This window comes from Salmo salar, chromosome ssa15 (assembly GCF_905237065.1).
Source record: "Salmo salar chromosome ssa15, Ssal_v3.1, whole genome shotgun sequence".
Classification (NCBI taxonomy): domain Eukaryota; kingdom Metazoa; phylum Chordata; class Actinopteri; order Salmoniformes; family Salmonidae; genus Salmo; species Salmo salar.
In genome coordinates this window covers 18,546,782-18,563,776 of record NC_059456.1, presented here as the reverse complement: position 1 = coordinate 18,563,776, position 16,995 = coordinate 18,546,782, and positions in this window count along the sequence as shown.

Sequence of the window (16,995 nt, the reverse complement as noted above, 5' to 3'; positions counted from 1 at the left end):
CACTGTAACACTGTAAATGAGGGAGAAACAGGGACACTGTAACACTGTAATACAGGGAGAAACAGAGACACTGTAACACTGTAATACAGGGAGAAACAGAGACACTGTAACACTGTAATACAGGGAGAAACAGGGACACTGTAACACTGTAATACAGGGAGAAACAGGGACAGGGCAACACTGTAATACAGGGAGAAAATTATTTTTGTTGCTTTCACGTTGAATTCACATTAGCTGACAACATTGGAACTGAATTCTGTGCCCAGCGGGCAGCTAGAATTTGTAGCTCACACGGACGCGACCACATCCAAGCGGGGAAGTTTAATTTCCACAAGCTCACGTTTGTTGCCTATGTTTTAGGCTTAGTGCTTATTTCTCATTATATACCTTGCTTTATTTCACAGCAGGGCAGTGGGTCATTAGATTATAGAATATACGCACGGCAGTGCAGTCGGTACTGTACCGCAGATTGCTGCATGTTGCTAAATTAATATTCCTACTGTGATGCATAATTACCATGGTAGTTAGGGATGTGCATTAAATGAGCATTATGGGTAATATTCCCAGTCAGTGTTAGATAGAACTTTGCTGCCCCGGCTCGCCTCTGGGGAACACAGCTTGTGGTTACTTAGGTTACCCTATTGGCTTACAGCAACAACAACAAAAAATCTACTTTTTCAATCTTTATTTTCTTGTTGTCGGCTTGTTTTAGACAATTACAAAACTACATTTAAGAAAATTACAACATGTCTGAAGATTACTTTTCGACATTGCCTGCTCCCAGAGCGTTCTCACTACTTAGAGAAATGTAATATGGTAGGGTTTCCCTCATGCCCCTTTTCATGACGGTGACAGCTAGCTACCGACCACAAGACCTAGAACACAAACAAACGGACTGTACAGCTAGCTACAAGTAGAGAGTGGTGTTACAAAACAAACTGTACTAAATGTCTTACATGTGATGAAATGTTTTCCTCACACATATCTACGTGTAGTCTACTTGGACACCGGGTCTCCACAGTTCCCACTCTCCCACGTTGAATAGCCTGAAGAGCCTCAGGGCTCTTTTCACAGGCTCTATAAGTCATAGGTCAGGTTATTTGACCTGGTTACATGTATATTGAACAACACAACATATTTTTGCATTATTTTTTATTTGTGTAAAACAAAAAAATTGACAATGAAGTTGGCTCTTTTACACTGGGGGTCAATGGGAAAGAATGTTTGTTTTCCATAATTTGTGGGGAATTCCTTATTATTATGTGAATATCGACTCGGACTACAGTACCGATCAAAGGTTTGGACACACCTACTCATTCAAGTTTTTTTTTTTTTTTTTTTTACTATTTTCTACATTGTGGAATAATAGTGAAGACATCAACACTATGAAATAACACATACGGAATCATGCAGTAACCAAAAAGTGTTAAACAATATATTTTATTTTTGAGATTCTTCAAAGAATCTTTGCCTTGATGACAGCTTTGCACACGCTTGGCATTCTCTCAACCAGCTTCACGTGGAATGCTTTTCCAACAATCTTGAAGGAGTTCCCACATATGCTGAGCACCTGTTAGCTGCTTTTCCTTCACTCTGCGGTCCAACTCATCTCAAAACCATCTCAATTTGGTTGAGGCCAGGTCATCTGATGCAGCACTCCATCACTCTCCTTCTTGGTCAAATAGCCCTTACACAGCCTGGAGGTGTGTTTTGGGTCATTGTCCTGTTGAAAAACAAATGATAGTCCCACTAAGTGTAAACCAGATGGGATGGCGTATCGCTGCAGAATGCTGTGGTAGCCATGCTGGTTAAGTGTGCCTTGAATTCTAAATAAATCACTGACAGTGTCACCAGCAAAGCACCCCCAAACCATCACACCTCCCCCACCTCCCTCATCCATTCACCTAATCCGCGTCCCATAAAGACACGGTGGTTGGAACCAAAAATCTCAAATTTGGACTCATCAGACCAAAGGACAGATTTCCACTGGTCTAATGTCCATTGCTTGTGTTTCTTGGCCCAAGCAAGTCTCTTCTTCTTATTGGTGTCATTTAGTAGTGGTTTCTTTGTAGCAATTCGACCATGAAGGCCTGATTCACGCAGTCTCCTCTGAACAGTTGATGTTGAGATGTGTCTGTTACTTGAACTCTGTGAAGCATTTATTTGGGCTGCAATTTCTGAGGCTGTTAACTCTAATGAACTTATCCTCTGCAGCAGAGGTAACTCTGTGTCTTCCTTTCCTGTGGCGGTCCTCATGAGAGCCAGTTTCATCATAGCGCTTGATGGTTTTTGTGACTGCATTTGAAGAAACTTTCAAAGTTCTTGAAATGTTCCGTATTGACTGACCTTCATGTCTTAAAGTAATGATGGACTGTCATTTCTCTTTGCTTATTTGAGCTGTTCTTGCCATAATATGGACTTGGTCCAAATAGGGCTATCTTCTGTATACCACCCCTACCTTTTCACAGCACAACTGATTGGCTGGAAGGAAAGAAATTCCACAAATTAACTTTTAACAAGGCACACCTGTACACATTGAAATGCATTCCAGGTGACTACCTTATGAAGCTGGTTGAGAGAATGCCATGCGTGAGCAAAGCTGTCATCAAGGCAAAGGGTGGCTACTTTGAAGAATCTCAAATATAAAATATATTTTGATTTGTTTAACACTGTTTTGGTTACTACATGATTCCATATGTGTCATTTCATAGTTTTGATGTCTTCACTATTATTCTACAATGTAGAAAATAATACAAATAAAGAAAAACCCTTGAATGAGTAGGTGTGTCCAAATGTTTTGACCGGTTCTGTATATGTCATTCTGACCTACAAATGTTTAGCCAACATCAAATGCTTTTTGACAGCGTCATCTCCCGTAGTAACGGTGCCATTCCAACAACCGGGGAAATAAACAAATAATAATCTAAAATAAACAAATAATAATATATAATAAACTAATAACAATCTAAAATAACAAATAGCAATCTTAAATAAACAAATAACAATCTAAAATAAACAAATAACAATCTAAAATAAACAAATAATAATATATAATAAACTAATAACAATCTAAAATAACAAATAACAATCTAAAATAAAGAAATAATAATCTATAATAAACAAATAACAATCTAAAATAAACAAATAACAGTCTAAAATAAACAAATACTAATCTATAATAAACAAATAGCAATCTTAAATAAACAAATAACAATCTAAAATAAACAAATAACAATCTAAAATAAACAAATAATAATCTATAATAAACAAATAGCAATCTACAATAAACAAAGAATAATCTAACGTAACATAGAGAATGTCGTCTAAGTTTGCAGCCCAAAGGAGGCTTCCTGTACCTAACAGGGAGGTGATGTGTTGCTAATGGAAGGGACCTAACGTCTCCTCCTGCCAACTGTCCCCTTGCGCCTCACTGTCTGAGTAGCTCTATGCCTCCTGCAGACTGGGTGATACTTGTTGTTATACCCACTGAGTAGCTCTATGCCTCCTGCAGACTGGGTGATGAATGTTGTTATACCCACTGAGTAGCTCTATGCCTCCTGCAGACTGGGTGATGAATGTTGTTATACCCACTGAGTAGCTCTATGCCTCCTGCAGACTGGGTGATGAATGTTGTTATACCCACTGAGTAGCTCTATGCCTCCTGCAGACTGGGTGATGAATGTTGTTATACCCACTGAGTAGCTCTATGCCTCCTGCAGACTGGGTGATGAATGTTGTTATACCCACTGAGTAGCTGGACCTGCGCTTTTATATACATATTGGGAGCAAAATTACATCATAATGGCATTGACATGATGCAATAGTAACCATGCCATTCCAAACACAAAAACAAAACAAATAATTAAAAAATACAATAAAATTGAATCGCATCTAAAAAAAGTAGAATCGCATCTCTGCATGTCTGTCAGACATATCAGTGTGGATGACGGATCACCAGCTCAAGCTGAACCTCGGCAAGACGGAGCTGCTCTTCCTCCCGGGGAAGGACTGCCCGTTCCATGATCTCGCCATCACGGTTGACAACTCCCTTGTGTCCTCCTCCCAGAGTGCTAAGAACCTTGGCGTGATCCTGGACAACACCCTGTCGTTCTCCACTAACATCAAGGCGGTGACCCGATCCTGTAGGTTCATGCTCTACAACATTCGCAGAGTACGACCCTGCCTCACACAGGAAGCGGCGCAGGTCCTAATCCAGGCACTTGTCATCTCCCGTCTGGATTACTGCAACTCGCTGTTGGCTGGGCTCCCTGCCTGTGCCATTAAACCCCTACAACTCATCCAGAACGCCGCAGCCCGTCTGGTGTTCAACCTTCCCAAGTTCTCTCACGTCACCCCGCTCCTCCGCTCTCTCCACTGGCTTCCAGTTGAAGCTCGCATCCGCTACAAGACCATGGTGATTGCCTACGGAGCTGTGAAGGGAACGGCACCTCCATACCTTCAGGCTCTGATCAGGCCCTACACCCAAACAAGGGCACTGCGTTCATCCACCACTGGCCTGCTGGCCCCCCCTACCTCTGAAGAAGCACAGTTCCCGCTCAGCCCAGTCAAAACTGTTCGCTGCTCTGGCACCCCAATGGTGGAACAAGCTCCCTCACGACGCCAGGACAGCGGAGTCAATCACCACCTTCCGGAGACACCTGAAACCCCACCTCTTTAAGGAATACCTAGGATAGGATAAAGTAATCCTTTTGTAAGTCGCTCTGGATAAGAGCGTCTGCTAAATGACTTAAATGTAAAAATGTAAATGTACAATAAAATTGTGGAATATAAAGTGGCCTATCGGATGTAAGAGGACGATGAAAATCGCCCCAAAATAGTAGTTGACTCCACAACTTAGACGGCTTGGCGTATTATAATATAATATAGATAACATCAATACAATATAGGTATATTATAATATAGATACCATTAATACAATATAGATATATTAGTCCCCTGTGGCTCAGTTGGTATAGCATGGTGTTTGCAACGCCAGGGTTGTGGGTTCGATTCCCATGGCGGACCAGTACGGAGAAAGAAATGTATGCATTCACTACTGTAAGTCGCTCTGGATAAGAGCGTCTGCTAAATGACTAAAATGTAAATGTATATAATAATATAGATAACATTAATACAATGTCAGTATAATATAGATATATTATAATATAGATAACATGAATATTATAATATAGACAGCATCAATATTTTTCTGTTTTGGCTGCCACAATATCTCTGCCATGTGAAACACAATAATACTGACTCATATTCTGCTTCATAATATGCCAAATCAGTCAACATCCCAACAACCTCCCAACCAGTCAACCTCCCAACCAGTCAACCTCCCAACCAGTCAACCTCCTAACCAGTCAACCTCCCAACCAGTCAACCTCCCAACCAGTCAACCTCCTAACCAGTCAACATCCTAACCAGTCAACATCCTAACCAGTCAACCTCCCAACCAGTCAACCTCCCAACCAGGCAACCTCCCAACCAGTCAACCTCCCAACCAGTCAACCTCCCAACCATCTCACAACCAGGCATTCTCTCAACAACCTCCCAACCAGTCAACCTCCCAACCACCTCCCAACCAGTCAACCTCCCAACCAGTCAACCTCTTAACAACCTCCCAACCAGTCAACCTCCCAACCACCTCCCAACCAGGCAACCTCTTAAGTAAACCAGACGGCACAATTTTCTTGATTTTTTTATTTACGGATAGCCAGGGGCACACTCCAACACTCAGACATGATTTACAAACGAAGCATTTGTGTTTAGTGAGTGCTCCAGATCAGAGGCCGTAGGGATGACCGGGGATGTTCTCTTGATAAGTGTGTGAATTGAACCATTTTCCTGTCCTCTTAAGCATTTAAAATGTAAGGAGTACTTTTGGGTGTCAGGGAAAATATATGGAGTAAAAAGTACATGATTTTCTTTAGGAACGTAGTGAAGTAAAAGTAAAACATTTTAAAAATATAAATAGTAAAGTATAGTTCAGTTAACCCCCAAAAAACGAATTAAGTAGTACTTTAAAGTATTTTTACTTAAGTACTTTACACCACTGGTGGTCATTGATTTCCTCGTTAGCTATTCATACATGACTAATTAACAGTTAATTAACTGCAGTGTGATGATGTAGTAAATTAGCTAATAATCCTTTAAATGTGCTGAACATTCTCCTCACTATCAACTCTCCTCTCAAACTGTGTGACTGAAATGGTGTCTAGTCTACTATTGTGTCATTACTGTGCTATTGTTTCTTGGCAAATTCTGGAGCAATTCATGATGGCAAGAGAAAATAGGACAGTACATAAATACTTTTTTTTGGGGGGGGGGCACCCATTCTTTAGCATAAACAAACAAGAATAACATGATAACTTTATTAATTTATTAAGCAATAATCTTTATCATCGTCCTATGAGTGAATATAGAAAACAATATAGAAAATGTGTTATCTGTTTTAGTAGTAGACAATTGACTATGCACGCAATTAGTACTCGGATAATTTCCTGTTTCGTCATAATCGTACCTTTTGGGCAGCTGAAAAAACAGACTCTGGCTGCGATAAGTCAGGTAAAACAGAGTGATCAGGATATTTACAATATGGTCAAAAACTCAAAGGTTTGAACAGACAAACAAGTCTCTCACTGAGAGGAAGGAGGACAATAATAACATAAATAACATTTATTTTGGCATCTTTTGGTGCTAACCCGACAGGTGAAAGACCAGCATGCGCCCTCCAGTAGACAACGTGTGGAACCTTTCTTTCTTTACCATACTGTACAGTCATGGGTCATTAATGCGTTGGGGAATGGTCTGCTGTTTCATCCACAACTACATGTGTCCAGAACTACTTTATATCATTTACACATATTAACATTGTTTGGCTATATTCTATGGTTTGATTCCAATCACAATATTTCACCTGTTATAACTACTTGAAGAATTATCGAATTATTTGTAGCAACCAAATTGGATCATATTGACTGTACAAAAGTGATCTAAGGGTAAGGAGGATTAGGGAAAAGCAGAAACATTTACTAAGGGGGAAGAGGGTCTGTCACGACTTCCGCCGAAGTCGGGTCCTCTCCTTGTTCGGGCGGCGCTCGGCGGGCAGCGTCGCCGGTCTTCTAGCCATCATCGATCCACTTTTCATTTTCCATTTGTTTTGTCTTGTTTTCCTCACACCTCGTTTCAATCCCCTCAATTGCTTGTTGTGTATTTAAACCCTCTGTTCCCCCCATGTCTTTGTGTGGGATTGTTTGTTGTAAGTGGTTGTACACTTGTTTTCTGGTGCAGGTAGGGTTTTTTGTACCCATATTCTGTTGTGTTTTTATGCCGTTGGTTTTTGGATTAAACTACTCCGGCTATTACCTAGTTCTGCTCTCCTGTGTCTGACTTCCCTGCCAACAGTTATGCAGCTCATTACAGGGTTGGGATAAGCAAAAACCTGAAAACTATTTAAGGGGGAATAGGATTAGGAAAAGCAGAAAAACGAACTGAGGGGGAATAGAATTAGGATAAGCAGAACAACTAAGGGGGAAGAGAATTATGATAAGCAGAACAACTAACTAAGGGGGAAGAGAATTATGATAAGCAGAACAACAAAGGGGAAGATAATTAGGATAAGCAGAACAACTAAGGGGGAAGATAATTAGGATATGCAGAACAACTAAGGGGGAAGAGAATTATGATAAGCAGAACAACTAACTAAGGGGGAAGAGAAGAATTAGGAAAAAACAAAAAACTGAAAAATTACAGGCTATTTAACCAAGAATAGAAGAGCAGGGATTCAGTCCAGTTAGACAATATCACAAATAACCTGCTCATGAAAACATGAGGACACAGACGGCCACAAGTGTTTTGCAATTGCAAACCAAGTATCTATATGGCGAATGCTTTAATGTTAACTGAAAAGTGTTAATTAACATTACAGTATGCACAATCAACCTGCAGGAGAAAGTGTCTTTGTGTGTGTGTGTGTTTGTGTGTGTGTGTGTTTGTGTTTTGTGCACTTATACTCAACTGTGTGTGTGTGTGTGTTTGTGTTTTGTGCACTTATACTCAACTGTGTGTGTGTGTGTGTGTGTGTGTGTGTGTGTGTGTGTGTGTGTGTGTGTGTGTGTGTGTGTGTGTGTGTGTGTGTGCGCATGCATGTGTGTCCTTTGCTAGATTAACTTGGCCGACCGGCATTGACAGTCGCTCCTCGCGGTGGCAGTTAAGATAATGGCTTGTTCCGCCCAGAGTTCTGTCTTCATCAGAGGGAAGGAGGAGGAGGAGGAGGAGGAGGAGGAGAGAAGGAAAGGAGGAATGAGGAGGAGGAGAGAAGAAAAGGAAGAATAAGGAGGAGAGAAGAAAAGGAGGAATGAGGAGGAGAGAAGGAAAGGAGGAATGAGGAGGAGGAGAGAAGGAAAGGAGGAATGAGGAGGAGGAGAGAAGTAAAGGAGGAATGAGGAGGAGGAGAAGGAGGAGGGGGGAAGTTGACTTCTTCACTTTTCCCATCAAACCTCCATGATGTTGATAGATTGTAGCGATGGATGAAACTGCAATAGATAGGGAGAGAGAAATATATACATGTGACTGTTGTTAAGAAGCTCTATCCTGTCCTGTCAGAGGAAGAGTTCCTCTGAGGCATCACCTGTTACCAGTCCTATTAGAGGACTGAGACATCACCTGTTATCAGTCCTGTTAGAGGAAGAGGACTGAGACATCACCTGTTACCAGTCCTGTTAGAGGAAGAGGACTGAGACATCACCTGTTACCAGTCCTGTTAGAGGAAGAGGACTGAGACATCACCTGTTACCAGTCCTGTTAGAGGAAGAGGACTGAGACATCACCTGTTACCAGTCCTGTTAGAGGAAGAGGACTGAGACATCACCTGTTACCAGTCCTGTTAGAGGAAGAGGACTGAGACATCACCTGTTACCAGTCCTGTTAGAGGAAGAGGACTGAGACATCACCTGTTACCAGTCCTGTTAGAGGAAGAGGACTGAAACATCACCTGTTACCAGTCCTGTTAGAGGAAGAGGACTGAGACATGACCTGTTACCAGTCCTGTTAGAGGAAGAGGACTGAGCCATCATCTGTTACCAGTCTTGTCAGAGGACTGAGTCATCACCTGTTACCAGTCCTGTTAGAGGAAGAGGACTGAGACATCACCTGTTACCAGTCCTGTTAGAGGAAGAGGACTGAGACATCACCTGTTACCAGTCCTGTTAGAGGAAGAGGACTGAGACATCACCTGTTACCAGTCCTGTTAGAGGAAGAGGACTGAGACATGACCTGTTACCAGTCCTGTTAGAGGAAGAGGACTGAGCCATCATCTGTTACCAGTCCTGTCAGAGGACTGAGTCATCACCTGTTACCAGTCCTGTTAGAGGAAGAGGACTGAGACATCACCTGTTACCAGTCCTGTTAGAGGACTGAGACATCACCTGTTACCAGTCCTGTTAGAGGAAGAGGACTGAAACATCACCTGTTACCAGTCCTGTTAGCCTCTTACATCTAGACGTTCCGCTAGCGGAACACCTGCTCCAATATCCAATGATAGGCGTGGCGCGAATTACAAATTCCTCAAAAATACAAAAACTTCAATTTTTCAAACATATGACTATTTCACAGCATTTTAAAGACAAGACTCTCGTTAATCTAACCACACTGTCCGATTTCAAAAAGGCTTTACAGCGAAAGCAAAACATTAGATTATGTCAGCAGAGTACCCAGCCAGAAATAATCAGACACCCATTTTTCAAGCTTGCATATAATGTCACAAAAACCCAGAAGACAGCTAAATGCAGCACTAACCTTTGATGATCTTCATCAGATGACACACCTAGGACATTATGTTATACAATACATGCATGTTTTGTTCAATCAAGTTCATATTTATATCAAAAAACAGCTTTTTACATTAGCATGTGACGTTCAGAACTAGCAAACTTCCGGGGAATTTACTAACAATTTACTAAATTACTCACGATAAACGTTCACAAAAAGCATAACAATTATTTTAAGAATTATAGATACAGAACTCCTCTATGCACTCGATATGTCCGATTTTAAAATAGCTTTTGGTGAAAGCACATTTTGCAATATTCTAAGTACATAGCCCAGCCATCACGGGCTAGCTATTTAGACACCCGGCAAGTTTAGCCTTCACCAAAATCAGATTTACTATAACAAAAATGTTATTACCTTTGTTGTCTTCGTCAGAATGCACTCCCAGGACTGCTACTTCAATAACAAATGTTGGTTTGGTCCCAAATAATCCATCGTTATATCCGAATAGCGGCGTTTTGTTCGTGCGTTCCAGAAACTATCCGAAATGGTAAATCAGGGTCGTGCGCATGGCGCAATTCGTGACCAAAAAATTCTAAATATTCCATTACCGTACTTCGAAGCATGTCAACCGCTGTTTAAAATCAATTTTTATGCAATTTATCTCGTAAAAAAGCGATAATATTCCGACCGGGAATCTCCTTTTCGGCAAACAGAGGAAAAATCACAAAGACAGGGGCGGCCAGTGCACGCGCCTAAGCCCGCAGTCCCTTGATCGGCCACTTGAGAAAGGCAATAATGTGTTTCAGCCTGGGGCTGGAATGACGACATTCAGGTTTTTCCCGGGCTCTGAGAGCCTATGGAAGACGTGGGAAGTGTCACGTTAGAGCAGAGATCCTTTGTAATAGATAGAGATGGCAAAGAAGTTCAAGAAATGGTCAGACAGGCCACTTCCTGTAAAGGAATCTCTCAGGTTTTGACCTGCCATTTGAGTTCTGTTATACTCACAGACACCATTCAAACAGTTTTAGAAACTTTGGAGTGTTTTCTATCCAAAGCCAATAATTATATGCATATTATAGTTACTGGGCAGGAGTAGTAACCAGATTAAATCGGGTACGTTTTTTATCCAGCCGTGAAAATACTGCCCCCTAGCCATAACAGGTTAGAGGAAGAGGACTGAGACATGACCTGTTACCAGTCCTGTTAGAGGAAGAGGACTGAGACATCACCTGTTACCAGTCCTGTTAGAGGAAGAGGACTGAGACATCACCTGTTACCAGTCCTGTTAGAGGAAGAGGACTGAGACATCACCTGTTACCAGTCCTGTTAGAGGAAGAGGACTGAGACATCACCAGTTACCAGTCCTGTTAGAGGAAGAGGACTGAGACATCATCTGTTACCAGTCCTGTTAGAGGAAGAGGACTGAGACATCTGTTACCAGTCCTGTTAGAGGAAGAGGACTGAGACATGACCTGTTACCAGTCCTGTTAGAGGAAGAGGACTGAGACATCACCTGTTACCAGTCCTGTCAGAGGAAGAGGACTGAGACATCACCTGTTACCAGTCCTGTCAGAGGAAGAGGACTGAGACATCACCTGTTACCAGTCCTGTTAGAGGAAGAGGACTGAGACATCTGTTACCAGTCCTGTCAGAGGAAGAGACCCTTGCTCCCTTCAGTCTAAACGTAGACTTTGATCTGAAGCCATTCTTGGGGTTATTGTGATTTTGCTGTTCATTGTAAATGTTTGTAGGCCTATGTAGGCAAATTTCATCTATGATCATATGCTATCCATTCATGCTATCTGTATGTTATTTTTATATCTGAGAATTAACCAATGATATAAGGCCACACTCAGCCATCACCACAGACACCTGTGTGTGTCCTTTGACACTATATAAAGTAGTCACCCACAGTGTTTGTTATTATATCCTGATGAAGACAGGTTGTCTGTCGAAAACGTTTTCTTTTCCAAGTGGAAAAGACCGGTGACGTTGACCGCCGAACGCCGCCCGAACAAGGAGAGGGACCGACTTCGGAGGAAGTCGTGACAGTACCCCCCCTTGACCCGCGCGTCGACACTGGCCTCGGGGACGACCCGGAGGGCGAGGCACAGAGTGATCCGGACGAAGACCGTGGAACTCCTGCAGCATTAAAGGGTCCAACACGTCCTCGACTGGAACCCAGCACCTTTCCTCCGGACCGTACCCCTCCCACTCCACGAGATACTGAAGGCCCCTCGCCCGACGCCTCGAATCCAGTATGGAGTGAACGGAGTATGCCGGGGCCCTCTCGATGTCCAGAGGGGGCGGAGGAACCTCCCCTACCTCAGACTCCTGGTTTAATCTCTCCACCTGCCCATTACACTCGGGGTGAATTGACTCTAGACGTAAATTGGGGACCTCGATCAGACACTATATCCTCAGGCACCCCGTAGTGCCGGAAGACGTGCGTAAACAAGGCCTCCGCAGTCTGTAGGGCCGTAGGGAGACTGGGCAGAGGGTGGAGACGACAGGACTTCGAGAACCGATCCACAACGACCAGGATCGCGGTGTTACCCTGTGAGGGGGGAGATCGGTTAGAAAATCCACTGACAGGTGCGGCCAAGGCCGTTGTGGAACGGGTAAGGGTTGTAACTTCCCTCTGGGCAGGTGCCTAGGAGCCTTACACTGGGCGCACACCGAGCAGGAGGAAACATAAACCCTCACGTCCTTAGCCAAGGTAGGCCACCAGTACCTCCCGCTCAAACAGCGCACTGTCTGACCGATCCCAGGATGACCAGAGGAGGGTGACGTGTGGACCCAATAGATCAACCGGTCACGAACAGCAAACGAGACGTACAGACGCCCAGCGGGACACTGGATGGGAGTGGGCTCTGCACGTAACGCCTGCTCAATGTCCGCGTCCAGCTCCCACACTACCGGCGCCACCAGGCAGGAGCCGGGGAGTATGGGAGTGGGATCCATGGGCCGCTCCTCTGTGTCATACAGCCGGGACAATGCGTCTGCCTTCACGTTCTGGGAGTCTGGTCTGTAGAAAAGGGTAAACACAAAACGGGTGAAAAACATGGCCCACCTTGCCTGGCGAGGCAGGTGGGCCAAGGCTGCCCGGATGTACTCCAGATTGCGGTGGTCAGTCCAGATGAGGAAAGGGTGTTTAGCCCACTCAAGCCAATGTCTCCATGCATTCAAAGCCTTGACGACAGTCAACAGCTCCTGGTCACCCACACCATAGTTTCACTCCGCCGGGCTGAGCTTCTTCGAGAAGAAGGCACAGGGGCGGAGCTTCGGTGGTGTACCCGAGCGCTGAGAGAGCACAGCTCCTATCCCAGCCTCAGGCGCGTCCACCTCCACTATGAACGCCAAAGAGCGATCCGGATGGGCCAGCACGGGAGCCGAGGTAAACAGAGCCCTCAGGTGACCAAAAGCCCTGTCCGTCTCAGCCAACCACTGAAAACGCACCGGGCCCCCCTTCAGCAGTGAGGTAATGGGAGCCGCTACCTGACCAAAACCCCGGATAAACCTCCGGTAGTAGTTGGCAAACCCTAAGAACCGCTGCACCTCCTTTACCGTGGTGGGAGTCGGCCAATTACGCACGGCTGAAATGCAGTCACTCTCCATCTCCACCCCTGAGGTGGAAATGCGGTACCCTAGGAAGGAGACGGACTGCTGGAAGAACAGGCACTTCTCAGCCTTGACGTACAGGTCATGCTCCAACAGGCGACCAAGCACCCTGCGCACCAGGGACACATGCTCGGCGCATGTAGCGGAGTATATCAGAATGTCGTCGATATACACCACTACACCCTGCCCGTGCAGGTCCCGGAAAATCTCATCTACAAAGGCCTGGAAGACTGATGGAGCATTCATCAACCCGTACGGTGTGACAAGGTACTCATAGTGCCCTGAGGTGGTAATGAAAGCCGTCTTCCACTCGTCTCCCTCCTGGATACGCACCAGGTTGTAAGCGCTCCTGAGATCTAGTTTGGTGAATAAACGCGCCCTGTGCATTGACTCAATTGCTGTGGCTATGAGGAGTAGCGGGTAACTATACCTCATGGTGATCTGGTTCAGACCCCGATAGTCAATACACGGGCGCAGACCTCCCTCCTTATTCTTCACAAAAAAGAAACTCGAGGAGGCAGGTGAAGTGGATGACCGAATGTACCCCTGACGCAGGGATTTGGAGACATATGTCTCCATAGCCGCCGTCTCCGCCTGTGAGAGGGGATACACGTGACTCCTGGGAAGTGCAGCGTCTACCAGGAGATTTATCGCGCAATCGCCCCGTCGATGGGATGGTAATTGAGTCGCCTTCTTTTTACAGAAGGCGAGAGCCAAATCGGCATATTCTGGGGGGATGCGCACGGTGGACTTTCCACCGTGGTAGCACCAATGGAAACTCCTACACACCTCCCCGAACACTCTCGCGACCACCCCGTGAGAGCCCTCTGTTGCCATGAAATGGTGGGGTCATGACAAGCTAACCAGGGAAGGCCTAGTACCACGGGAAACGCAGGAGAGTCAATAAGGAAGAGACTTATTCTCTCCTTGTGACCCCCCTGCATCACCATGCCCAGAGGAGAGGTGACCTCCCTGATCAACCCTGACCCTAATGGTCGACTATCTAAGGCGTGAACGGGGAAAGGCACAGCCACGGGAACAATGGAGATCCCTAAACTGTGGGTGAACGATCTATCTATAAATTTCCCAGCTGCGCTTGAATTGACGAGCGCCTTATGCGGGGAAAACTCAGAAAAAGTGACGTACACAAACATATGTGCGACAGAGGGCTCTGGGTAAGAATGGTGCCGGCTAACCTGGGGTGACGCCAGAGTGCTCTGCCTGCTGCCTCAATGCCCAGAGGAACCAACCCAGCACCGACCGGCAGTGTGACCTCTGCGGCCACAGATGGTGCACGAGCTGGAACCCCCTCCGGTCTCCCTGCGCACCACCCCTCCCAGCTCCATGGGTATAGGAGAGGGGGTGCGGGGGGATGGAACCAACAGACCCCGATCTGAAAGTCCGCGGGCAGCCAGCAGGTTATCAAGCCGGATGGACAGGTCCACCAGCTGGTCGAACGTGAGGGTGGTGTCTCTGCAGGCCAACGCCCGACGGACGTCCTCGCGCAGACTGCAGCGATAATGGTCGATCAGGGCCCTGTCATTCCATCCCGCGCCGGCAGCCAGGGTCCGAAACTCCAGGGCGAACTCCTGGGCACTCCTCGTCCCCTGCCTCAGATGGAATAGGCGTTCACCCGCCGCTCTACCCTCGGGCGGGAGGTCGAAGACTGCCCAGAAGCTGCGGGTGAACTCCTCAAACTGGTACAACGCCACATATCCCTCTCTCCACACGGCGTTGGCCCACTCCAGGGCTTTCCCGGTGAGGCACGAGACGAGGGCGGACACCCTCTCACAGCCCGAAGGAGCCGGGTGGACGGTTGCCAGGTATAAGTCCAGCTGGTATAAGACCCCTGGCAGTTCGCAGCCGTCCCATTGTATTCCTGGGGAAGGGAGAGACAAATCCCACTGGGACCAGGAGAAGGAGGGGTGCGTAGTGGAGACCCCGGCTGTGCTGGTGGAGGCGCTGGGAGAACTCCCTGTCTCTCCCAGCGGTCCATTGTCTGGACAACGTGGTCCATGGCGGTGCCAAGATGGTGGAGAATTGCTGCGTGCTCCCGGACTCGCTCCTCTACCCCTATACCCGGGCTACCTGCTCCTGCTGACTCCATAAATTTGGTCCGGTATTCTGTAAGGGGTGCGTACTGGCGGCAGAGAAGTCAGACGCAGGAGAGCAAAAACTGTATTTCCAACGGCGCAGTCTAATAATAAAAACCACCGGTAAACAGAACAATCAATAAATGGGTACAAAACCCGATGCACACCAGACATAACGTGCACAAAAACTTACAATAAACAATACCGGACATGGACATGGGGGGAACAGAGGGTTAAATACACAACATGGAATTGATGGAATTGAAACCAGGTGTGTGGGAAGACAAGACAAAACAAATGGAAAATGAAAGGTGGATCGGTGATGTCTAGAAGACCGGTGACGTCGACCGCGGAACGACGCCCGAACAAGGAGAGGGACCGACTTCGGAGGAAGTCGTGACAGTTCTAATCTGCTAGCCAGCACCTCTCCTAAACAGGTGTTCTACTCTGCTAGCCAGCACCTCTCCTAAACAGGTGTTCTACTCTAATAGCCAGCACCTCTCCTAAACAGGTGTTCCACTCTGCTAGCCAGCACCTCTCCTAAACACATGTTCTACTCAGCTAGCCAGCACCTCTCCTAAACACATGTTCTACTCAGCTAGCCAGCACCTCTCTTAAACAGGTGTGCGTGCATTTCGCCTCTAGATGATCCTAAATCTGCTGGCCATCATCCAGTGTTATCTAGTGCTCCTATAAGCCAGGGTTCAGCATTTTTTGAGGCTTTTAGTTTTTGTTAAAAAAATGCATCTGTTCCTACGTATTCCCACAAATAACAACAGAAATGGACACCACTATAGATGTTACTGAGAGGGCAGCAACAGAAATGGACACCACTATAGAGGTTACTGAGAGGGCAGCAACAGAAATGGACACGACTATAGATGTTACTGAGAGGGCAGCAACAGAAATGGACACCACTATAGATGTTACTGAGAGGGCAGAAACAGAAATGGACACCACTATAGATGTTACTGAGAGGGCAGCAACAGAAATGGACACCACTATAGATGTTACTGAGAGGGCAGCAACAGAAATGGACACCACTATAGATGTTACTGAGAGGGCAGCAACAGAAATGGACACCACTATAGACGTTCCTGAGAGGGCAGCAACAGAAATGGACACCACTATAAACGTTACTGAGAGGGTCACAACAACAGTAACTGGTGGTATATAGTGGTCACAGTGCTCCAAATGGACTCTGGGAAATAAGGTCTGTGGGTGAGATGGGTTCCGGTAACCGCGGGCTATAGAGCAGCAGTCATTCAGCCCAGCACAATGTGGAAACAGTTCAAGTGTGAAGTACAGAGAGAGGAGATACAGAGTGCCTGCAGATGTTGTAGCTTAGCTTTTGCACTGCTTCTGTATTCATATGATGTAGGTACATGAATACATCAACAGGTAGACGATGTGGTGCTAAATGTAGCACATGAAGTGATTGCTTACTATAGGGTGTGATACGTACTTGACTTATTGGCTTATATGTTGACTACAATCTACAAAC